Genomic DNA, 26,587 nt, shown 5'->3' on the forward strand with positions numbered 1-26,587 from the left:
AAGAGGAGTACAGTAAGTTTCAGATAAAAGCATCACGGCCGGCGAGGAAAGCCAAAGAAAGTTAAATTGAGACCGTGGGCTTCAGAGAGGCTTTTAAGAGAACTGCGTGAAGAAAACAAGAACAGGCTGAAATATCTGTTCCAGCAGTAGACTCACATCAGAGTGAGTCCTTCTCACGTGGCTTATCATAGGAGGCAACATTTACAGTTCAACGTATCCTCTCACAATGGCTCCTATGATATCTTATGAAAAGATCCTCTGCAGCAAGCCCCTGCAGTACAGAACCTGTTAAGGCAACAGAACTACTTGGTTAAGTTGAGGAAAAGATTGTGGTTTGGGTTCAAATAACTACTTAACTACGGAATACTTAACAAATAAGCCAACATTGACTTTTGGTCTCACATTGGCTTTTCATAGCTATCATATACGAACAGTTTCAAAAGACAAAAAAACCTTTAAAATCCTCACATTTAAGAAGCTGGAACAAGGTGATGTTTGGCATATAATTATAGTCTTAAATCATGTTTTTCTCTTCTGATATATCTTCACATATATCTGATATTCTTCAGGTAAAAACTCAAAAATTCAAGTCCATCAGATTGTCATTTTTTGAAGTTCACAAATAAATGTGCCGTTGCAAGACTTGGCAAGATGTGGTGTGAAAAATATCCCCCCGCTGACTGAATGTGTGCCTTGTACAGCACAAGAGCATGATTAAGTGTTTCCATGAGTGTGTTTCTTTACGTGTGCACATCTTTGTGTGTCGTTTCTGCCTTCACGGACGCGTGGGTGTGGAACAAATCCATGTAATCTGAGTGATTGACATCCTCCCCCTGGCTGAGAGTTGGTCACAGTGCCTAATGGAAATTAGATTTAAGTGTCTCTTATGGTGCTTTCGCATCCAACCTGTTTGGTTCGGTTGGAACTTTCTCGGGTCCGTTTGCCCGGTTAACTCTGTTTGTTTGTGCTGGTCTGGAACTACTGAACCCGGTTGTGGACCAAACAATCAAGTCGAGGCCACATGTAAAGGTGGGTCTCAGTCCGCCTCCGAGTGGACTCTGGTGCTGTTCGTTTGTGGTGTGAAAGCAAACTATAACTTATCACAGCACATTGGGGCGGGAAAAATAACGGCTGAGCGACATACATATGTAAACTGAGTACAGCGTGCAGAGATGAACTGGCATATTAAGAGTTGGTATATTAAACCTTTGTCAACTCCTGTCAAACACATCTTTCTTCTCAAGCAAAGCTTTAAGTGCAGTTGATTTTTTTTGTTCTTCTTTTAGCGAAAATCTACCTTCCAGTTCATTCAATACTGTCGCGATAGCAGCTTCAAAAGAAAGTTCCACATCAGGTGCAGCCATCGGGATGCTTTTCAAAAAGGCCTCAACGGCGCTCCTCTTTATGGTCTTCATCTCAAACACGCCTCATATTAGATAAATGGTTGTGATTGGCCCAACACGTCTCAGGTCCAGGGGGAATCTGTCCAAAACGGAGGGGGACCAGACGCATCTGTTATTGCAAAAAAAAAAAAACTTGAGCTTGCAGATTTGTCTGGTTCCCAGGCTAAAACTGTACTGGCTTGAAATTCTTTTGATTCACAAGTGATTTTTTTGCAAACATTTAGCAACGTAACTTCATGAGTCACACAAGTTCCATCAACGCAGGAAAACAGCTAGCCTGGCTCTGTCCCGGGGCGGCTCAGGGTCAGAGGGAAGAGCAGCTTGAATTTGGGGTTGGTGGTTCAATCCCTTGCTACTACTGCCCGTATGTCGAAGTGTTCTTGTGCAAAACACTGAACCCCAAGTCATGAATGGGTTCAACTAAAATGTTCATATATGTACCTGTATATGTACGAGTGCCAATAATGTTTAATTTTAAAAAATCTGCCTACTAGCACCTCTAAAGTTCACTAAGTCACACTGTGTATCTCGTTTGTTTGGCCACAATGACTTCCTGGAGTCTTGTCATCACTGTGAGGTTGCAAGTCGAGAAATAATCCCACACATAACCTCCTGTAAGATCAAAAGTTACTACACACAAGATACTATTCTTAAAAATGTGTTGGACAGAGCCGAACCATCAAGCTTTTATGCTAAGCTAAGCTACCTGGCTGATGTTGTAGCCTTTTATTTTGCGTATAAGCACGGGAGTAGTATTCATCTTTTCATCTTACTCTTTTTGGGAAATGCGCTTATTCCCCTTTTGCCCAAAATGCCAAAATATTTGTTCAACTGAAAGCAGGTGCAAAAAGGAGGTTTAGACACACACCTTGCACCTACAAATGCATTCACGTCGAGTAGGAATATAAACAGAAAACCACATCATGCCTTTCCAAAGAATCATAAAAAAAACCTCCAATAAAAAAAACCCACAACATAAATATAAAATACATATATTGTCTCTCTTTATTGCATGGCCAGATGAATGAATGAATAAATGAATGAATAAGTGAGTGATATTTCGTGAGAGACCAAGAATGGTGATTGCATTTAGAGAGCCCATAAAATGACGTGTGCTCCAGGGGGTCACGAGTTTGATTTGCATCAACCCTTGGTGCATGTTTAGCGGATTTCACAGTATTTGGGGTAATAAGGCTTCACAGAGCTGGCACTGGGATTCACACAGAGGAATCCTCGACAAGCCAGAGGAGAGGGAAACAAACCTTGCACAGAAAACAGTCTGCAGATGCTGTCCAAACCCAACCCAGCACAGATGCACAGCGCTCAGTGAGATTGACAGATACGCAGACAGAAGGGCAGATGAATGAACCGACAGGCAGGAAAAAGAAACAATAAACCGACGCGCATACAAACATGATTATAAATGAACAGACGCGCACATGCACGTCAATGTCATCTCTGTCTCATCTTCCTTTTTTCCCTAGAATCCACTGAATAGGCCCGTTGTCTTCCACATGTCACTGCTCGGAGCAGAGTTGGATTGTGTGTTTCTTTGTGCGCGGCAGCCACCACCATATATTATACTTGTAGAATAAGCAACACTCTGTCGTGCTCTTTGAATAAGTCATAGTCGGAGTGTGTTTGATGTTGTATAACACGCTCTGGTCTTCATCACAACCCCGCTGTTCACTTAGTGGTCCATTTTCGAGGCAGGGCGAAGTCTGGCACGAGAAGCGATACAACATGTTGGCGTTGTCTTCACCTTGAAGAGCACTTCGCACATTTGTTTGATTTTCTCGCCCTGCGCAGGTGGAAGCACGCAGTGAGTTGGAGGTTTCATGTAAAGCAAGCAAGCTGAGAAAAATAAATCACATCTATTCAGCTTCATGGAAACTATCACTCATTATGGACATTTTCACGGCACCAAAACACAGCTCCGTTACGTACAAGTTGGAGTTGGTGTGATGAAACCATGCACATCTAAACACCAAAACAACCACATCATCCCAGTTAAGCTCAATCATTTCGGACAAACACAAAACGCAGGAGATGTTGAGAGTCTGGGGACACGTGGAATGTGAAAAGTTTTCGCGCTTGTCGGTGAAAACATTATTAGAAAATGTAATTAGAAAACAAGTCTCTTGTTGACATCCCATCACATCCTCGGGACTGCCTGTTCCTAGCAGTCATCACTCTGCGGACTAATCAAAAAACATGAGCTTGCCAAGGGAAACAGATGCGTGCATCATCTCCCCTTTTTCAATCTTGTCTCGGAAAAGCACTGTGGTCATTTTTAAGAGCATGCTTTAATTGCAATATGATGTCATACAGCAAGATAAGCATCCCGTCCAGACACATGGGGAGACTCATAAAAAACAACATGCTTTGAATTTGCTTTAGTCAAACACAGATTTTCCACAAACGTCTTCACTACATCATTAAAGTTTGTTAGGAGTGTACAGGAAGTTTTCACTTGTGCTCGTGTGATAAGATTCTTGTGCCGTGATGATTGGCTTCAACACTGGCTCCGATGTAAAAAAACGATTTTGCCCATATGTGCATGTCTCAAACTCACAGCAGAGCAGACAAATGTGAAAACAGCTTTCTAGTGACAAACTCTCAACATACCATCCAAGCTGTACAGTGAAGAACCAACAGCCAAAGGAAGCAACCATAAGAAACACCAATTATTGAGCTTTATCTAAAAATAAATCACTACACTACTCGTTAATAGAGTCACTCGATTATGAGGAATTGTCATTTGTTTTGTCATTGTTTTTGTTTCAATTAAACCAACTGCAGACAAATAGTTGGCGACAACACAGCGTTGTGGAATCGTATTCAAATTAACCAAATTGAAAACAACCTTATTTGTCTAATTACTTGAAACCTTCTACTAATCATTTAAAAAACGTTATTAACATAATTACATTTTGCTATTTGCCATTTTTATCTTTGCCAGCAGCATGGCTCTAGGGATGGCAATGCCGGTCTGTCGGTCCGCCAATTTGGTCCCGAATGAAATATCTCAACAACTTTAACGTTGTCATTAAATTTTATACAAACAGCCCTGGTCCCCAATGCATGAATCCCCATGACGTTTGGTCGACTGTTGTTTTGCTTTTCCCTCAACATGTTTTACTTTACAAAAAAGTACAGTCAGGAGTCAAGTACCCATCCAAATGTAGGGCAATTGTAAACCAACTCTTTCAGAAAATCAGCACAAGAAAATGCAAAATGAGTGTGTTTTCCATCAACTACTGTTATGTGAATATCAGGAGTTAGGTGCATCGGCAACCGTTGGTGGTGCTAATTGCCCAGTTTGCTGTATGTCTGCAACTCGCCATTCTGTGTCTACTGGATACTATTAATATGTTAAACTGGAAGAACCCAGTCAATCTGCTCTCCATTGCGTGAGCCTTTTTTTCCTCCTGTGTTACAACCACTTTGCGCTGGTTGTTGCAGTGGAGCCATTATATTTAGACATTCACTTGATGCTCCTGCTTAATAGCAGCCAGTTGGCATCCTTATGGCTTTGGTCGAGGTTGGCTTGGGAATCCAAGATGGTGCAAGCATGAGCAAACCTAATCGGATCACGCTGGCTGTAACATATCGACGTATTTTAAATGTCAAGATATGACGAGTTAAGAGCAGGAAAGTTAAAGCAGCCTTGTTTATCACATGAGATTTTAGGTGGGCTAAAGATGTAATAGTGACAGAACTTTCCCATTTCATATATATAACCTTTCATCTGAAGGGAAAAATCAACACATGGTGGAGTTAATGTACAAGGCTTTGGTGCAATACAGAGTTATTCTACAGCCCTACTTTTGACAGAGACTGTCATTTCAGAGTTTGGGTATATTAAGCATTTAAATGGCCAAGCACAAAGTGTGTGTTTCTGTGTGTGTGCACATGTTATGTATATACAGTATGTGTGTGTAGGTCTGTGCATGTGTCTGTGAGAAAGAGCAAGAGAGAGAGAGAGAGAGAGCGAGAGAGGGGAGAAATTGTGTTTGTTAAGATTTCCTGAGGATATCGCTGCAAAAGAATCTGATACAAGTCCTGTCAGTCATGATTCTTCCCCCACAAGGTGTGAAACAAGCATGAAAAAGTGCAGACAGTACTGTGTAATCCTTTTTCTGCACACAGGAAGGATAAGAGAGCGAACAAGACAAGCAATAAATAGACACAGGTGGCTCAAACAACAACATTCCGAGGTATTTCAAACTTGTGGTACATTGCGGTATATTTGAGATCGTTTTCGATAAATTACGGTTATGTGTGCCTGTGAGTGTGTGTGTGTGTGTGTGTGTGTGTGTGTATGTCTTCTCAGTGTAGCAAAGGGAGGCGTATCCGTCTGCGTGGTTCAAAATGGATGGATCACTTTATGGAAAGTGTCAGTGAAGAAATTCCCTAGTGCGTGTGGCATATGATAAGCTTCAGATTCACCCCGCAATCATACAGTGGCACACTTTCACAATGCACACACGCTCGTGTCAAGGGCAGGAGAGTGAGATGAGCTGGAGGGGGGGGGCAGAGTGGCAAGTGATAACAAAAACCCGAGCATCGAGAAAAGAAAAGACAGCTAGTCAGCGTCAACAACGTCCCCTAGAGGTCCTTTGAAATTGTCTATTGTCTAAATTCTAATCGCTAAAAATATCTGATCCTGCTTCTTCGTCCAGATTCATCTCTCAGTGTGGCGCAGCGGTAGGGTGGGGGGGGGCTGCAGGTTACCATGACGACACCTACTGTGCTGGGTAGGCTCTGCAGGCTCCGTCAGAACCACAAAAATACAGCAAAGACTGCTACTGTGCCACGGTAGCAGTCTGTGGCTGCTACCGTGGCTTTGTGTCCAAGGCGAGCAGCAATCAAAGTCGGCTCGAATTGGAGGAGGGCCAAATCTAAATTCAGGATGCACACGACCAGAAAATACCTGTTTCATCAGGCAACTTCTCCAACATTTGTAGAACAGTTATAGCTGCAAATAAGCCCGACATTTTCTGTTCATGGCATAGCAGTGAGCTGCTGTGGAATAACGACGGTGGGCTGAACTGATTACTTTTTACTCTGCATTGCGGGGCCGGTGCGAGGTCGGGAACCGGAGGGGGTGAGCGGTACAGTGAAAGAGTGGATTGGAGGATTTGTGAAGAATAAGTGGAGGAATGAGTAAGGGCAATGAGAACATGAAAGAGTCGGGGGCCCTCCCCCTCAGCCTCTCTCCTGTTCTCCTGCACCGTGCCCTCTCCAGAGACAAGCCCCTAATTACCATTACAAGCCTGAGAGCGTTTAACAGAGGACAATCCTGCTTCTTTTCCTCTCTGTCGCTCCTTCTCCCCGTTTGTTCTGTGGCCCCTGATGATCCATCAGGGAAATGTCAGCCTTTTAATTACCGGTAAAAAAATTAAAGCCTTGGTGAACAGGTAGTTCGCGCCCCCCCTTTCCTCTGCTAATCGTCCCTTTTTGATGACATAATAGGTGCAGCGATAGGCAGAGGCCCGTTATACCATGAGAGGCACTGTGGGGGATTATGCGATGATGTGATGATGAACTAAATAAACGGTACTTTATCTCTTCCTCATACCTCAGCTATGTCCATATCCCATGACAGTATGAGACGGTGCACCATGGCAGTAGAGATAACATACCTCACCACGCCCGAGCTCAACCATGCTGTTAACCCTTGCCTTTCTAACCTGTCTGCACCCTGGCTTACTGTAATTCAGACATTTAGATACTACTGCGTCTTGTTCTCTGACAACATGTCTCATCGTCGCTGCAGGCTCCACATCCTCCCTTTCTTTTATGCCTCTTTTATTTTTACACCTGAGGGTTTGGGGACCACTTTCCCCACCGCTGTGGGCTCATGTGAAATCTCTTTTTATGGTCAAAAGGAGAGCAATTTTCCCTCAATGACACTGGGAGTCGTCCTTCTAAACACTGCCTTAAGGAAGCCGCGGGCAAAATTGCCACTGACCAAGAAAATATATTGAAAAGGAAAATATAAATCGGGATGACGAAAATGACAACATAAAAGAAAATCAAATAGAGAGAGAGATCGATAAAGATAAGTATAAACATTGCAGTAAAGAGATAAGTGCAGACATGCAGAGCATGAGAGAGAGGGAGCAGTAACTGGCCTCTGTCCAGGGGGCTGGAGGCCAATTAAATGGTGTGATTTGAACACTTGACGAGGAACATCACTTTAACGAACGACCCAAGAGAGCCTGGCTGCAGGCGCTGACCCACTGACCAGAATACCAACTGAGGCCAGACTAACTCAATCAAAGCCAGAGCTCACTAACCGAGATCAGGGCACACCAACCCAGACCCACCACTGCTGGCCCACATAAAACGGTGGACTTGATCACAGCCCTGTTCACACACTTGTGTTAACAGAAAGGCCCTCTAATCCCTCACTGCTCCGAGCAGAACTGACACGAGCAAAGCAGGTTTTGTGAAAGATCTTTTAAACGGACTAAACAAAGAATATGATGATCACATGGATATGCATCTTCTTAATAACTATTTTGTCTAAATGCCAATTGGGATGGAAAATCTGACCAGGCAAAGTCAGGATCCCCACTCTTTGAGAGAGATCATTTTCCAGGACATTTCCAGTGATAATCTAACTGGTATGACAGACAGGGAGCGTGTATGTGCCAAACACACAGTTTGTCTGGTATATTACCTTTCAAGAAAACAAAGAGGAAATGTACACAAACACCATTACTTTCTAAATAAAGTCATCGTTAAACTAGACATTTTTTTGTTTACCTTTTCCTTTGAAACATTTAAAAAGAGTACCCTCATCTAATTAATGCCTACTCAAGCAAAATGTAATCTGATTTAGGTTGTCAGATCTGTGACCATAACAATTATTGACATTTGTTTTATCTGCTCCCCAAATGCCTTTGTTGGAGTGTTATCTATATGGATTCAATTAATTATGGCTGTTTTGTTATTGTTGTTCTTGTAATTAAGGATGTTACGTTAGTTTTTCCTGTGATCAGTTTAGGGCTAATCATAGCAGTGGGAAACTCTAACATTTCCATTTTAAGCTTTATTTTTCGAGTCTTTAATGTTTCTCAGGTTTATTTATTAAAGCTGCAAGTTTTAAATATCTCAACTTTGTGTTTCCGAGGAATTTTGCCCATGAGCCTCAGCTGCTGTTGATATAAAGATGAAGTCATGAATCCAAACTGCTTATTGGATCTTTAGTTCACACCCGTTTTCTGGTAATTTACTGTTAGACTAATAGTTATGTTATATTATGAATTTATCTATGAACACTCCTTATGTGGACTTAGTTAGTTTTTTTACTTCTTCCTGACACGACAATCTAATCTGATACTTTGTTTATAGTTTTGAGAATCCATTTACCTCTGACGAATTCATTTTCTTATGTTTCTCTTCTTTTTCTGATTTCCCATTTGTTGTCCATCACTGTTTACACCGTTCCACAACTGCTCACACAAAACGTCCAAGGCCAGCTTCTGTCCTCTCCCCTTATTTGAACTAACATTGTTTATCGCTCCCTGTGTACGTGCACCTGCATTCATAGTCAACACAGAGGAGCTGATTGCAGCAGAGGGTCAGAGATGTATTTTGGTTCAGTATGAATGAGTAAATCTGCAACAACAGTTGTGTGAATGTCATTGTGGAGCTACATGTTTCTATGCATGTTCAGTGTATGATTAATGCAACTTAAATAAAGCATACGTACTAATAACTGTGGGATTTAAATGATTAACAATCATGCTTGTGAAACCATGTCACAGCTGAGGCTTTTGTTTCTGATGGCACTCCCCAGAATTCACAACAATAGAGAGACATTTAAACAGCAATAGAGTGGATCAAACCAATCCGGACTACAAGAAAAGTGCCTCAAAAAACATGAAGGTACATTATACTAATTTGCAGTTTAATAGCGACAAGACTTGCACAGGCCAGTCGTACCTAAATGTAATAATTGTATGCACAAATTGTGATATATTTTTTTTGCAGACCCTCTGGAGCTTTATACACACCCCTGGCTTTACACTCGTACTCCGTCTTGAGAATAGCAGATCTAAGGAATTAATTCACTATTTCTCTTTCATCTCCTTTCTTTATGCAAGAGATCACATATCCTCACTTCCTGAACACAGAGACCCTCTGGATCTCCTCTTTTTCCTCCAGATATGTCGCCCCTCCACTTTGCGGCTAACCTTTTTTTGCTGGGTAGCTATATTGCCATTTCCTCCCAACCAAAGCTTTGGCTTATCTTCTGATTCCGAACATCACTCCAACCCCCCTTGGCCTGTTCTTTTTTTTTTTTCTCATCACCTGCCTTCTCCTTCTTTTACAGCACATCCCTCCACAGACACACACACACACACACACACACACACACACACACACACACACACACACACACAGCCCTTCTCCTTTCTATAACACAAAGGGGTGCCCGCCCCTCTTCACCTCCCCCCCACACCTCTGCGTCTTATCGCACCTCCAGCCACCACCTCGCTGCTCTCACCCTCTGGTTTTGGTACCTGACCCTCAAATCTCAACACACCACTTCAGCCAGTTTCAATTGAGGCCCGAGACGGACACATAAGCCTCGCTACCCCTCTTTTCCTATCTTTCTTTTCCTCTGCCCCCCCCCCCCCCCCCCCCCCCCTGTCATCTCGTTTTCTCCCCTGTTTCAATTTCTGGCTCCCCTCCATCATGTCGCCATCACCCAACCCACCAAGAGCATGTCCGGCAAAGTCAGTACCTTTGAGTGGGAGTGCAGATTGAGCTCCAGCCGCGGGAGGCCTATGTGTTGATAAATCTAAATCAAGGCTGACAAATGACTTGTGCCAAGTGGGCTGGAGACACTGGGACTGGGGCACAGGGGAACACAGAAATGTTTACACACTAACACAGGCTGATGATGTCCCCTGCTACTTGCAAAGCGCTGGGATAATTTCACTCTGACAAAATACCTGTGGGAACTGAGCGGAGCTGCTTCTCAGGATGACTTTCAGCCAATCAGAGTGGCGGCGAGGGAGCTAGGAAGCAGGCTTGTGCGTTAATTACCGCAATGATTTCCTGTGAGAAGCAGGCTGTGTTTGATTTGCATGTGTATTTGCATGTGTGAGTGTGTGTGTGTGTGTGTGTCTACCTACAGAATATAGTATATGCTCCATCATGCCAAAAAAGAGAGTTCAGCATCAATCAGGGCCCCCTTGTCTCCAGAAGAGATTAAATAAGACGCACCGCACAAATCCTTTCAGTGATGACTCATCACTCATTTTTTTTTCTGTCACTTTGACCATAACCTTAAGTTCTGCTGCGCTGTTGCCGTAATGAAATCAGGTTATCTGGCATAAATCTTACAGAGCATCCTCTCGATGCACCAAACTTGCCAGGACCCTATTTTGAACACATCAAAACGCAATACATCATATCCTATTTTCACTTTTCTCCTTTCGTCCCTGAGGACCATTACTTTAAAAGAATCTAACTGGGATCTTTCTATAGTAACAAAGCAGACAGAGCAGAAAGAACTGGGCTTTCAAGTGTTACCAGAAGACTAAGACGTTGTGTGTGAATGCAGAAACGCATGCAAACAGACAAACTGTTTGACTGTAAGGTAAAACCAACTGGTTAACCCAACCAGGCAGTATGACGTGTCCGAAATGCTGCATGTGTAAAGGGCAGTGTGTGACATAAGCATTCACAGTCTTTTGAACCATGTCCTGTATTCAGTCATCCTTCTGTGACGATTAAAAACCAGCCATGTATAGTTTACCTAAGTGTGTATTAGTGATAGCCATCCATCAAGTCTTGTAGTAACTCTTTGTTCTATAAAGCAGTTTATTCTCTATTATATATTTAATGGTTTCTCACCCTGAGAGTAATTAACATATTCTTTATTAATGACTTGGGTGTTACGCACTATTAGCTTAATTTCAAAGACAGATTTTTAACTCACTCATTTCATTTACAGGCTTCTGGCAGATTCAATACATGCCTTAGATAGGGATAGCATATATTATACTATATCCATTCTAACTGTTTTTATTGTAATTAAAAGAAAACAGATAACAAATATCTCTCCATTTTTGACAGAAATGATGTCAACGGGTAGCATTCAAAGGGTTAAATAAGAGGCTCAAAGTGAATCTACTCTAAATATTAAAACCCAGGAACGTGCATCTTCAGAGATAAATAATTGCACAGTGCAACACACACACACACACTCACACCCACACATATCACAATGTGCAATCTTTAAATGATAAATAAGGTCCACTCCATCACTAAACCATACAGCAGCCTACATTTATCCATGGTCCGCTGGGCTCAGGGAAAGTGTGAGTGATTATTCTATGTGTGACAACAGAAGCTGTGCCTTATGGTGGACTCTAATTGATTCCATAAAGAGACAGGTATTACCAGTGAGGCAGCGTGGTAATTCATTTCAGAGACAAGTGGCCCTGAGATACTCTCAGAAATATACACAGCCAGCAATCATGGCTGTGTGCCTTAGTGTGTGTGCCTAAATATTAAATGTGCATAATACAATGTATGCTCGGGTCACATTTGAACAATTATTTCCTCTGCAAATATGTCTCCAAGTGAGGCAGGTTCAGCTGGGACACACACACACACACACACACACACACACACACACACACACACACACACACACACACACACACACACACACACACACACACACACGAGTTTGCTATTTCTGCTGACTCACATAATATCTTTGGATTAGTAAGAAAACGTTAGTTGAGAATATAAAAAAAGTCTGAGATCTGACAGCTTTCCATGACCCTCAGGCAGAGATGAATCAGCTTTTAAAGGGAGTCGGATGTGAAACTCTCTTCAAATCTCGCCGACTAACTCCTTGTTAAAATCCCTGACAAGCAAACACTGTTCTCTCCAGCTCTGTCCTCAAACAAAACAGAAATAAACAATCTTTCAAATCCCACATATTATTGTAGATTCAGTTTAATTATATCAAGACATTCTCATAATGACTGAGGCCTTGCACGGGTGGGCAGTGGTGGAGTCCTTTCTCCACAAAGCCAGCCTTCCAATGACTTTGGATATGATTACAGAACATAGTGTTAAATGTATTTTACTGTACGTGACCACCAATGTCCCTCTGGGAGAGCAAACGGCTGAGATTACAATGAAGAAAGTGTGCACCCTGATTTCCAACAGCGGGTCCATGTGTTCATGGTGGCTTTAATAGTGGTTTTAATAATCATCCTCAAAGCTCATTGAATAAATACAGAGCAGAAGACAAAGACAACACCACATGATACAAATTATAATTTTTCCAGGCTAGGATGTGAGCAAAGACGGTAACAATGAGTGGTTTGAGAGGAGAAATACAACCTGTTTCAGTCTGTCAGACAATTCCTATAGTCTCACATTGTCCGCGTCTGCTTTCCCTCTCCTGTCGTCTCAAACCCTGTCCTGCAGTAACCCCTGTGTTCTTGACCATTCCCCATCAACCGACCTCCCCTGCCCATCCATTCCCACCTCCCCAGTAGCATATACACATGTACCATCCCACTTAGAGTAATGCCCCGTGAGATGGGCGGAGAGGAGGCCACGAGCAGCACAATAAAGAAGGGGCAAAAGATGGAGAGAGTGGGTTGAGAGAGGAAGGCCTGGTGTTCTGTATGATCTATAGGTGCATGAGTGTGTGTGTGTGAGAATATGAGAGGGCAAAATGGGAGCTTCTCAACCTTTTCGTTTTGCTAAGCAATGCCTACTTGGGACCCTTCGCTACAGGCTGTATGTATCTATGAACTGTCAGCAATGCTATCCAAAGAGTGGTGTTTATTTCTCCGATTGTTCAATAGTTTATATCGTCCTGAAGAGGAACAACTTTCGCCGCTTGTTGAATTCACAAACCGTGATGTAGAGATTTTAGGAGATTGCTGGGAATCTGGGGCTGCTGCACACTGATACAGAAACAAAAGGAGGAGTGCATGTGCAAGAAAAGGATGAAATAATAATGGCTGGTGCAATGCAGAATTAAAAGTATATCCTTGGTCTGCTTTATATTAAACGGACAGACTTAATGCTCATGTTAATTACTCCAGTGGATGCTGTTGGGAAGTTGTTTTTAGCTTTAAGTCACATCTCTAAAACTTTAGCAAAGCAGCTATGTCGTCATAATCAACCCAACTGATGGCCAAAGCTATTAAACCCTGCATGAACCCTGTACCCTTAGTAGCTTTGAGTGGGCCAATGGTTCAGTGTTTTCATTATTTCTAACAAACCCTCTGCTGCTAGCTCACACCCACCACAGATGTAAATGCTAAACTTTGTAATTACTACAAGATGTCATGCTATCAAATCTGTGATCACACAAATGACAACTGGAGGCGTTTTAGTCTAAGAAACCTGGGACTGTATCAGAGATGAAAGGGTGAAAGTAGAAACAGGTGAAAGATGCCATGGAGCAGGATCTTGGTTAGATAAATAAGAATGGCTTGAGGCACTACTGAACATAAAACCTCTGCTTTGTTTGTCTGTATTTTGTGATCCTTTGGTTGATCTTGTTGTGGCGGAAAAAACATAACTCTTTGGTCCTCGAACTGGTGGCAAAGCTATACACATTTACATGCCAATGGCTTGAAGCAGAAAAAAAAATCAATGAATTTCAAAATAAAGTTCCTCTGAAGTTCAACATCAGCCATCCAATGTCACTGCAGAACATGGACATTTCACAGATACCTCTCTTGTTCAAGGCAGGAGTTAAGATGCAAATGAGTCTAACGGCATGCAGCTCCAAACGCAGGCCGGGGGGGGGGGGGGGGAGGGAGGGGTTCATCCTAAAACGCACACCAGAAAACATACAACAAACATGCAAGACACACACTACAATCTGACTCTCTCTCCCACACTATTCGATGCTTTGCTTCTGCCACTCGCTCTGTCTCCCACTCTTATTCTCCTTCCTCGTTCCCATCATATTAACTGCGGGCATTTAGACTGTGTGGAATCCTTGCCGCAGTACTCTCTCAGAATGCTAATATGCCGGGCTGATGTGGGTCAGGACTTAATCCTGTAGAAATGATTATCGCTGCGCGGCTGGAACTTCTCCTGTAGGATATCATTACCATTCTGTACTTTTCCACCGCACTGCAATCATTCCCACTATGAAAACCACATCACTGCGGAGAAACGGGAACAATCAAAATGAAAATGATATGTTTTAGCATCCGACTGGGGAATATTGTTTCCCTTTGTGTGTGCATTTGCAGATTGCATTTGCGTGTGTGTGTGTGTGTGTGTGTAGATATGCGTATGCGTTTATGTGGCCATGTACTGTATATGCAACATGCATGTAATGTAGATGTAGTTTGAAAACAAAATTGGCACACTTGATCCACTCTGATACAACTTGTTATGGTGCTAAATCACTGAGCAGATTGGGCATGTGAGACTGTGAGTAACTTTCCATTTATTTAGATTGTTTTTTTTTTACATTATAGTGTAGCTAATCACTTCAGGAGAACAATACTTTTTTTACGACTATCACAAAAACCAAGTCAGCTACAGCTTTGTGGTAGGAGTGAGACCAGGCGGGACACTAAGGTGGATCCTCGTCCGCAGAGAGTGCAAGTTGAGCAATTAATTTAACCAAAATGTGCACGATTTGGCATATGAACCATAAAAGGGCACTGGTGGCCTACAGGTAAAGGGAAGCCGGCTTGTGACCGGAAGGTTGCTGGTTTCCCTGACCGGCAGGATGAATCTGGGCGAGGAAAGAGAAATAGCAGCACTTTCTCCTCCCTCGTTGCCACCACTGAGGTGCCCTTGAGCAAGGCCCTTAAACCCAACTGCTGCTCAGGGTGATACTGCAGAGGAGAGCTGGGCTTCTCACGGTGAATCTTCCCCATTAAATAAAGGTGAAAAACAAAATCACCTTAAGTTGTCCGGTAACATTAGGTCCACTAGTTTAGCTGCCCTGCTTTTTACACTGTGATATGGTGTCTTTATTGGCTGGCATAGTGGCAGTGTCCCACAATCCCACAGGAGGATTTGAAGGATGTGGCTGTTGAGAAAGATGTGAAGGCATGCATCGAGTAAATGGACAATCCATCAAACAAAAGCGATGATTCTTTTATCAGGCGTGGCAGTGTGCGGCTGTTGGCATGTGTGTTTGTCTCCTTGTGTGTGTGCTCACCAGCGCCTGTGCGTGCTGTTAATTCCCATAGGTGAAAAGCCAAGCTACCTGCAGAGAATGGGGAATCTGGGTAATGGAAAAGTTATTTGTTTCACAAATAGAGTTAAGCCAAAAGGGAATACCTTTGTTATATTGGAAATAGCATGAGTGCATGCATGAACAACCACACATAGAAGAAGAGAGAGCCAAAAAGAGACAAAGACAGCGTTAGACGGCAATGTGCTGATGCAATGCCCGTATGTAGAGGGAAAATACAGACTGTATACAATGTGGATTTCGGCTCGGTGCCGTCACCCGTAGGTTTCTAAAGAGCTGTTGGGAAGCTTGGTCGTCGCCATCCTGGCAGTAACTCCCGGCTACTTCAAAAATGGGCAAAGAGGTGGATTGTTGGTAGAGCTGAGGCAGGACCAGGAGACGCAGCAGAGCAGACTTATTCACCACTTAGGTACAGCGGACAAAAAGAAACCTCAAACTTTACTCTGATAACGGGAATCGCAAAAAAGGGAGAGATACATTGAATGGGTGATTGAGCTGGTGGGAGAAAATAAAGGCAATAGTCCAGAACCAACTAACGGCAACGAGTGTGATGAGGAGGAACACCGCGAAACAGTGAAAGTGACAGATTTCTTGTGAAACAAGGCGTGATCTGGAGGGCCTGTTCTGGTGAAGAGAACAAGAGATGAGGTCGGAGGAGTCTGGCTTCACTTGCACATACGTAAAGGTGACTAATTTTCTAATTTTCCAGTTGAAGACAAAGAGTTGTAATGGCCCTGTAGCCGAACTCTGATCAAGTCCACTTTAGCCCCACATTACGCTCCACGCGACCTACAGCTGTTCTCAGTCTGCCTCACTCTCAAAGGTCACGCAAGAAACTGCCAACACTCAAAAGGTCATGTTATCTCTAATGGGGGAGTGCATGCGATTACAGAAAGCCACTGCGCAGGGGACAAGTTAAGTAAGAAAAGGAGAGAAAGGAGATTAAAATAGAAGCAATCGAGTAGAGTGAAGTTTTATGCTCGACAGTTATTGTGTGCCTCGGAACACCTCATATAGAAAAGGCCAGGAGGAGCTGAGATAGAGGGTGTAGAATAAATTAGAAATACCCAGACGATAACAATGTTCTCATCTAAACAGAGGGGGCAATTATTTGTTCTAATCATTTTTAACAAGATGTGCAAGAAGATGTTGGGTGCTGTGGTTACAGCTATGAAGTAAAGAGAACAATGTGGAAAATGAGTTGCAGACTATGTGCCAAAGTGCCTCTAAGTAAGTCATTTTAAAAAAGAGTTAACAAATAAAATCAATAAATAATTGAAATTCAGAGTGTTTGCATTGCAAGTGGCATTTTTTAATTCACTTTTTACCCAGATTTTTGCATAAAGAATTAAAAAGGAAAAGACGAGCCCTATCTATAAAGCCCATACACCGTCAACTGACAAACGAAGATGTGGAGGATTAACGCGAAAGACTAAAATTCAAACAAACTCTGCCGGCTGTTAGCGGCACAGACCACCGAGTCCTCCCGACAGACAGGCTCTGATGCCAGCAGGCGGCACTGGACAGATGGTGAGAGCTCGACAGGAATTTAAAGGACATCTCCTCCGAGTGTTGAGATATACAGTGACAGAAACCGGAGGTGAGAGCAAGAGTGTGTGACATTGTCGTTCGGCCACCATCAGACCCGGAGGAGTGCCTTAAAATGACACAAGTCCTAATAATTAAACCAGCAGCCAATGGAGTGAATTCAGTCCCGGAGTAGTTGGTTAAAAGCTGACTGTTGTTCGGCTATAAGTCACAAACCGCAGTCTCCAAGTAACATGCTTTTATATTAGATATCAATAATATAAAAGGGGGGGGGGGGCAGGGCCTCTCCCCATTGCTGCCCCCTCCCTCTGGAACTTTTTGTTTTGTTTATTACTGTTATAATGTCATCTCTCTGCCTTTTATTGTTTCTGTTTTTACCATGTAAAGTGCCTTTGAGTATACCTTTTAAAGCGCTATACAAATAAAATGTATTGTTATTATTATTATTAATATATATCACACGTTTTGTACCTTTGCTGGCAAACACACGGCAGGCTTTAAGGATGTTTCAAGCGTCTGAACAAACAGCCAATGCTGGTATAAAAAGTGCCCCCTTAAAGACACTGCCATTTCACGCTCTCCCCGACTGTAAGCGCTAATCACAAAAAAGATTTTTACAGTTCTCTTATATAACACTGTGATGACAATGATGATGACGATAATGATTATGATGATGCAGCACTTGGGCTAAGGGTCTACTCAGGATACTAAATGGAGCGCTTTCTGTTTTGGTTGGAATCAGGCGGCATAATTGCAGACGCCCCACTGCACAAGCGTGTCTGTCTCCGCTGCGGAAACATAGAGAACATGCCGTAAGACAGAATTCAGAAAAGGCTGCACACAAGAGAAAGACTAGTTTCCTGGTAGCGCTATTAGCATGTCTGAAGCACATGGATCTCATGTGCTTAAAGGGGAGGCAGGTATATATATAAAAAAGACTGCAGATTGTGTCTGGTTAGAGAATATTTACCTCATCCATGTGAAAGGAGGCAAGAACAACGGTAAGCATCTTCAGTTTAGAGAGCAAAAGCAATCCATTCTCTTAATGTCGCATACACATTGAGTAGCTGAGATCAATGTTGCTTTAAGATGAGCCAGTTAAGTGGTATTAATGACAGCACGGATGTGTTGTGACATGTGGAGAATGTTATTAGCCCACAGGAATGGCAGAATTACAGGATAGATCACATATATTGATCGGGGGCTGAATTTGGATCAGTATCAACACTAATATTGACCGTATTAAATATCGGCCAGACGTTACCAATCCACATTAATATGTTTCCTTTAGCTGTCCTGGTAGTGAAGACACATAACTGCCACGGACAGGGTCTCTCTGCCGCACGGCAGCGGAGGGACGCGTCCAGCCGGAGGTACAATCTGTCAGGACACCCACTTGATTTCACTAACTCACACTGTGGAAGCCTCGATGGACCTTTAGAATACATTCTTTTTGCCCAGAACGAGGACTGTGTTGATTTCTTTCATCTGTGACGGTGTCGTCGTGTTATGAAGGGACTGTTTCACATCCAGTATGAAGAGGAGGAATGATTGCAGCGACCAAATACCATGTAAAGGAACAACAGTGAAATAGAAATTGTGATTGTGTAATAAACCGTTTCTGTTTTGCTTTGGTCATTTATGAAACAAGTGTAAGCAGTCAGTAAAGTGGAAAGCATAAAGCAAGCTGAAATATGAAGGAGAAAGCTCTGCAATGATGTGTTAACTAAATATATGCAAAAGTAAGTGTGCACCCACACACAGACGTACAACACACAATCCCAGCTGCACACTCATTGCCCAGTAACCCAAGAAGGGTTTTTTCTTGTGTTTCCTTGGGGGTAATTATTACCATGGAGGGTAGTTATTAGGGAAAGTAAAGCTGGTACTTAAAATGCCTATTCTGCCATTGTTTAATACTAATAACACATTTCAGGGGCTGAAGACAGAAGTAAAGGGATGAAGAAAAGAAGCATGTAGGAGGAAAGAGCAGAATAGAAGGGAAGAATTAGAAATTGCAAGGCGAGGCTGAAATAGCTAAAGGAAATGAAGGTTTCTCTCATCCTTTCACTGGGCAAATTAGTAAAAAAAAAATCTAATTTACCACAATTTCTCCTTCATCCTGAGCATTTTTCGGAGCATTAGCAGAAAATAACAACCTTTGTAAACTAAAAGCAAACAAAACTCATTTCAGCTGGCTGTACTGGAAGCAACCCCCCCCCCCCCCCCCCACCCCCATGCTAGCATTGGGCCTGTTAACTTCTGTTCTTCAAAATCAGCAACAGCCAATCGTAGCCAATCCAACAAAAATGTTTATGGTAATGACAAAATTGAAGATAATTATCCACCTAAAACAGTGCATTTATACATAACATTATGCAAATTGTGCGCAAACCACTTCTATACTGCTGCTGCTACTCTGCTCTGCAGTATGTTTCTACTGTTACGATGCGAGAGCGACTGCTATGTGGAGGGAGAAAGAGAGAGGGGCAGAGAAGAGGACTGGCAGGAGGAAGAGAGCGGGGGAGAGAAAGGGAAACAAGAAAGACAAAGATAGAGAAAAGTCCATTAACACACTTGTAAATGAGTCTCAGCTATTTACCCCACGCTGGGCCTCTCAAATTACTGACTGTGTTCAGGATGCAGATTGCAGATGGCAATTAAAGATGAACCGTGTGCACAAGACACACACACAACGACGCGCACACATGCGCCGATGTGAGCTCGCGTACACTCTCCCTCAGGCAGCAGTTCGGTGCAGATCTACTGATCTCCATAGCAACATTGACTGCCGTGGGCGATGGGTGACATCATGAAGATTGATTGTCATAAAAAAATAAAAAGCAAGAGTACAGCAGAAAGAGGGCAACCTCAATGGAGGTGTTAGCTAAAGTGCAACAGCGCTCCTCGCTGCTGGATGGAGCCGTGGCCTCCAGCTGGAGGTCGTCTTTGGTTAATGAAGAACAGACGTGTGTGAGGGGCCTCAGCTGGTCTCCAAACACTTGTCAGCAGTGAGGCTGGAGAGAGCGGCTCATGTAACTCAGAGATGGACAGCTACTGCAGAGATAGCTCTCTGGGGTTGAAATGCTCAGCGTGGTCCCTCGCCTCTCCTTTCTGTTTATCCTCCCTCCTCCTCTATTCCTCCCCTCTGTCTCCTTATCTTCTTTCTGTCCGACAGCCTCCTCTCAACCCTCCTTTCTTGTCTCCCTTCACACCACTGACTGATCTCCCTCTCGTTCCACTAACTGTTTTACCCCTCACTCAACACCAAAGCTTGGTGTGGCGACTAACTCCAGCGTCCAGATACGGCGACTCGCTTGCCGGAAACATCAGAGAAATTAAGTTTGGAAGTTCTGTCTTGCCTTTATTTTCTCTCTCTCTCTCTCTCTCTCTCTCTCTCTCTCTCTCTCTCTCTCCGCCCTGCCTCGCTTTTTTCTTTTTTTTTGGGCACTTGTTTTTCTTCATTTTTCTGTTACGTAAGACAGACAGAAGTGGAGCAAGCTTCAAAGTGAATGGCAAAGCCGCCTTTTCCCCTGCTCGCTTTGGTGTTCATGCATGTCATTCCAGTGCCAGCTCCCCCCCCCCTCCCGTTTCCCTCCATCTCTTTCTATCCTTGTCTTTTTTCCCCTCACTCCTCCATCATTCCTCCATCTTTGCTTATTACTGTACATCCATCCCTTTCTGCCTATTGGGTCGGTTCCTTAATTTCCACTGCACTTCCTGTATACAGCCTGTATGTCAAGCGGCACTTTTGGATGACATCCCCTCTCCACCTTGACCAAACAGAAGTGGCAGTGACCGGAGGAAGAGCATGAACGGGCGGCAGACCCTCTGAAAAGGAAGAGCGTCTCATTATGTCTGCCTCTTCCTCCTGTCTGCCCTTGTTGTATCAAACACAGTGTGATGCAGGGATGAGTGGGATGCTCCTTCTCTTTGATTACCTGTCAGTGAGCCTGAGCATCAAAGGCAGACGAGGTAAAAGCTACCATTACCTAAATCATCTCTCTTTAAAGACATCCTTTGGCTTAAAAGGTTGAGAAAGTGTTACCAGTGACTGATTTAACACAATTGCTCTGGACGGCCTGGATAACGTGTTAGAAATACTGACACACACACACACACACGAGCACATGGCTGACAAAACTGAATACGCACTCTGAAGTCAAGCATAAAGTTGAGCTCAGGCCAGAGAGAGAGACAAAGCAGATCTGTTGCCCTAGTTGTGGGCGGACCTGATGGACCTGACACACCAAACAGAAAGTGCTGACAAAAACCCCACTGATGCGTCACCTCACATCACCTCGCGTCTTCTAAGTAGCACTTACGGCAAAGGCTGCTGCAGACAATCTTGCCAGCATGCATGCGCATTTTGCATGATCGGAAGTCAGACAGAAAAAACAAGTTTAGGTTAACAACAAGGTGCAAACAAGATGGAGCCAAGTCTTCTGCGATCCAAACCTTCAAATAAACCCTCATGAAGCGGGTTTCCTGCCTCCTGGAGTGTGATGCTCACTGGTTTAATACACAAGAAGATTGGATTTAAATTAAATGGAATGCAAGTCAAATCCTTTGCAGACTAAGTGGGATGGGAATTGAGGAATGTGTCTGATGCAAAGTTGGCACTGTCACTGTAAAAGTGTTGCTTTGCTTTGCACTGCTGTTGTGTGCTGCCAGTGGAAGAAGTAAAAGGCAAAAAAAGAAAACAACGAAAGGAGAAACCGCACCAAATGGATGAAATTACTGATTCGCTGGGCCGAGCAGCCAGTCAGACAGCTCTTTCTAAGCGACTGCCTATGCCGCCAACATGCTGAATCGGCTTAACGGCCGCTGATAAGGTCTATTAAAACCAACGGAGCTGGACACGCCAGCCAAAACTGCAGCTGCTCAAAGACAGCGCCTGACAGTCCGACGTTAGCCTGGTGCCTCAGAGGAATAATAACCAGGAGCCTGGTATGACTCTAGAATGGGTTCACACCTCTCTTGCATCTTCTTACCGGCCTCACTGGCTGTGGTGAGTAATGTCAAGGTGGCAATAAACAAGCAGCTGTACGTGATGCACGGCGGGGTGGTGCGTCTGTCTTTATTGCCTGCTATGTGGTGCTGTTTCTGTCTCTGCCTTGGTGTGTTTTTCTCATTCCCCTGCCTTTGCTCCCTCTCCCTTCCCTGTTAGGCATGTGTAGAGGCGCTGTTAGTTCATTTATCATACAGCGGGCTCCAGCTCTCAGCCCCGGACTCAGTGATTAATGATGACCGTTCACACACTTAAACATTTTGCTTTGTTTCGCTGACACACTAGTTACCATACCGGTCGCCACGGCTTACTTAACGCTGGGTCACTGTAGGATTAAAACCAAATTAAATGACGACACTTTTTATTCCTTCGCATCTGCAGTGTGACTTTTAAGGGTTGAATTTTTCTCTCTGTGTTAGAATGTAAATCATTTATCGCAAGAGATCAAACATATCCACACCGACACAGACGATTGTGAAAGTGCCTTGCGGCCCATCTCTCCCTCCCTTAAAGATAAAGATACATGTACTTGGTTAATTAGAAATCTTCTTCTGATAGATTTCATATCAATAAATGAGCAATGTGTCCGTTTCAAAGCACTGAGGGTCACATGCTCTTGTCTTTTTTATGGATTCTCTATAAGATTAACATCCTTTCTATCACCAACCCCATTATCACCAACGTTTCCCATTCTTTTACAGATATCTTTCTTTCATGCAGGTTTGAGCTGAAAAAAACGTGAAAGGAACCTTAAGAGAATGTGTCAATAAAGAGCGTAATTTAGTGAAGTGACTCTGTGTTGACCTGTATCAACTCTCCAGAGCAATGCCAATTACAATTTCACCCTTCTCCATGTAAAGGTTGACATGCGTCGTGAAACAGCTAGGTGTTCTTCAAGAGAAGAGAAGAAGTGTTAACCACTTCAACAGCCGTTGGGAAATCAGTAGGCCTACATCCTCAATGACAAATCCTCAACTCTCCAAGCAAGCAGAGGTCAAAATATGAAGCAGTGAAGAGAGAAGAGAGGTGAGGGATAAAAGGATGTAGGAACAGATACAAAAACAAATAAGGGAGGGAGAGAGTAAGAACCTGGAAAAGTGAGTTGTTATAGGTTTATAGATTGTGATACAACTGCATATCATCAGTTGAAATGAGAAATGTTAAAGCTACAGTAGTACTATATACAAACACACACACACACACACACTCAGCTCAGGCTATAAATGCCGTGGTGTGTGTCATTGGTTTATGCTACATACTTGTCCCTATACAAATAAACATTAAATAAATGCCCCGTCTTTATTGCGGGTACCCCTGACTGCTTTACTAATGTGCTTGGACATACCATAGTCAAAGCAACATGTAACACAAATAGGAAAATACCCACCTTTAAAGTGAAAGAGCTAGTTATGGTAAACAAAAAGCAGCAGCATTTTAATAGTGTCTCACTCATTCCCCATTATGAAATAATGTGGTGCTTTGTGACATACAATGGTGGTCGGCAAGCTGACTATTGACATCTTAGCAAGCAGGTGACATGCAGTGTTGGGCAGTTACGAGTTACTCAGTAACATAATGAAAGTAATATAGTAATATAAAGAGTAACATAACTTTTCATACCAAGTAATAAGGAAAGTATTATCACTTTTTAAAGGAGTAATAAGTACTTTTTACAGTCCCTTACTAACTTGCCCAGCACTGGTCACAAGCTAGTATTGGCTGGTCAATATATAGCCCGCAAGCTAAGCTAGCTATTTGTCTGTTAGCAGGCTAGCTAGCTTGGTTGCTAACCATTTTTATCAAAGAGACTTCTGATGACTGCATGAAAACCATGCAGCACCTTTTTGGCATAATATATTGTAAAACAAAAATGGGATGGTGTGACACAGCTGATGTGATATAGTCTTGCATTTCAGACTCTCTGGATCTCTTTTGCCCAAAACGTCAAGACTGTTTGCAAAAGTTGACCAAAGTTGAACTCTGATTGAAAGCCCTGCATGGATTTACTTCTAATCCACTTGGAGCAATTCGACTGAAATGAAAAAAACAAAAAAGTGTAAGTCTATTACAGATGTGTGGTTGTGTGTGTGTGTGTGTGTCTCTACATAGCACATGTTGAAGTAAAATAGATGTAAGAGTCATCATCCTCTGGCCATCCCGTGTTGTTGGGTCCTGCTCTCTGAAATAATTGATTGTAATTCCTTTCCACTAGAGTGCACCCATCTGCTGGCTTTGGGGGACAGTAGTAAAATCCTCTATCAGTTACAATTATCCCGCAGTCACCGAGAACTGCGCCGCGAGCGAGTGTGACCTACCCACCCCGAGTGCTTCGGGGGGCATGTGCGAATATCAGTGCATGAGTGTATATGTGACGAAGCGGGAGAGCTAGCAAGGCGGAGAGACGCTCAGAGTGGAGCGCTGCGTAAGCGTGAGCTGATTCCCTCCGTCACTCTCCTCCGGGACGGCGAGTCCATGACAAATCATCCCGAAGGAATAAACACCAAGTCAGTGAGTCTGCGTGTTTTAAATTTGGAACTTTGTGTTGTAGGTTGCATACTGTAAGCTTGTGTATTTCTGACATACACACAAATTCAAACCCCCAAAAATATGAATCACGCTCCTATTCTGGAGAAGTGGACCGCAACCAACTCACCACTGGGGGACAGCACTAAATCTGGCAATAGAGAAAGTAGATGGCCACTGACGAAATCCAAACCATCCGACACAAACTTGATTTTGTCTCTTTGAAAAGTAAAAATGTAAATCAGAGAGCAATATTTGTGATGGTAAACAGGGCGGCTTCCAGTCTTGGCACAGTCACACACACCTGAGGCCTCCTGGGACCCTGAGGCCTTGTAGATCTGTGATGACAGCTGCACACAAGCAGCTATTTGGTGGTGGTGTCGTACAGAGTGACATAATCTGCCGCTGTGGGATTTTGGCCCCTCAGCTGACAGGAGCACAGTGGCAGAGATATGCAAGGAGACCTTTGGATAGCAGGGGATGGGACACTCTGACAAGACCCCCCCCCCCCCCCCTCACTCTGTCTCTGTCATTTCCGCCATCATCTTTTTCTCTCCCGACACACCCAATCCTCATGCTTTAACGAACACTCTTGTTTCTTTAATTTAGTTCCTTTTGTGTTCTCCTCTCTGCAGCGTCCTCTACGACTTCACCGCTACATCCCTGTGAGAGTTTATGTAACATACGTGTTTTATTTATGTCCGCGTGTGTGTGTGTTGTTTAAAGCTGGCTGTTATGGCGGCTGTCTGAGATCTGCACTGGTTGCAGCAGCAGAGGAGATAAAGTGGGGCTGTGTTTCCTGTGTTGCAGATTTATCTCTCTGCTTACGGCTCTGATTTTACTGCCAATCCACAAGCCTCCACTGGATCCCATCGCTCTCTCTCTCTCGCTCTCTCCCACTTGCCATAAGGGACCAGCCTCTCTCTGTGCACGCTCGGGCTACCATAAATCTGCCACATTGCTCCATAAAGCTGCTTAGGGCATGACTCAACAAATATTAAGGAAGAGGAGAATAAATAAATAAAGCAAAATAGAAACTCTCGTCTGGAGGGAGAGACAACTTTTCTGCTCACAAAATGGAGCCCGGCTGTAAAATATTTACCTCGGTGTCTCTGGGCTTTAAACACTCTTCTGGGAGTGCGGAGGCTCACTGCACAACATCACACACACTTTCTTTTTTCTTTCTCTTCTTCATTGCCTTGCGTTGGCCCTCGTGTACCACACCATTAGAGGGGAACTCCACTGGTTTCGCATATCAAGGCCTGTTATTTGTCAGTAATTAGCCAGGTTTATAATGTCTTCTATGGGGGCGGTTTGTCAAAAAACTAACCCTCACCCGGGTTACCATGGCTTGGGTTTTGAGACAAATTGCATTTCAAACTGGGAACATGGCGTTTGAACTGCATTTACACACATACACAAAATAAACACGATTGAATTGCTTTATAGGAAATGTAAGATCCACAGTTCTAAGGAGCTCGACTGGGACCAAACGTCAGGATATCTCGGATCTCTTCTGCAGCGATTTAGACGATTCGTCTTTTAAAAACTGTCGCTTACAAGTATCAAATGTTATGGAGCTGCAGTACTAAATCACTCTGCAGTATTAAGTGCACGAAACATTTAACACACATCACAACACACGAAAACACAAAGCGCATACGAGGAATAATTGTCGGAGAGGCTTTTAATAATTGTTAGAAAAGCTTGATGGGACGAAACAAAGCTTTCCTCGAAATCCCGGCGATATCGAGACAAAGACTCAAATAGCTGAAGGGTGCATTGTGCAACCTGTTCATGCACGGGTGTGAGTATGCTGACATGTGTGGCCGCGCTTGTCAGTTTATCAACAGCAGCAATTTTTCA

General features: G+C 43.4%; 1 protein-coding gene across 1 annotated transcript in view; it reads right to left on the minus strand.

The window, feature by feature from the left end:
• The window catches only part of il1rapl1a (interleukin 1 receptor accessory protein-like 1a), a 126,869-nt gene that overhangs the window by 17,223 nt on the left and 83,059 nt on the right, over positions 1-26,587 (minus strand). The window lies entirely within an intron of this gene.

The sequence above is a fragment of the Anarhichas minor genome, unplaced genomic scaffold (genome assembly GCF_050575085.1).
Source record: "Anarhichas minor isolate MPS153535 unplaced genomic scaffold, ASM5057508v1 ptg000004l, whole genome shotgun sequence".
Lineage (NCBI taxonomy): Eukaryota > Metazoa > Chordata > Actinopteri > Perciformes > Anarhichadidae > Anarhichas > Anarhichas minor.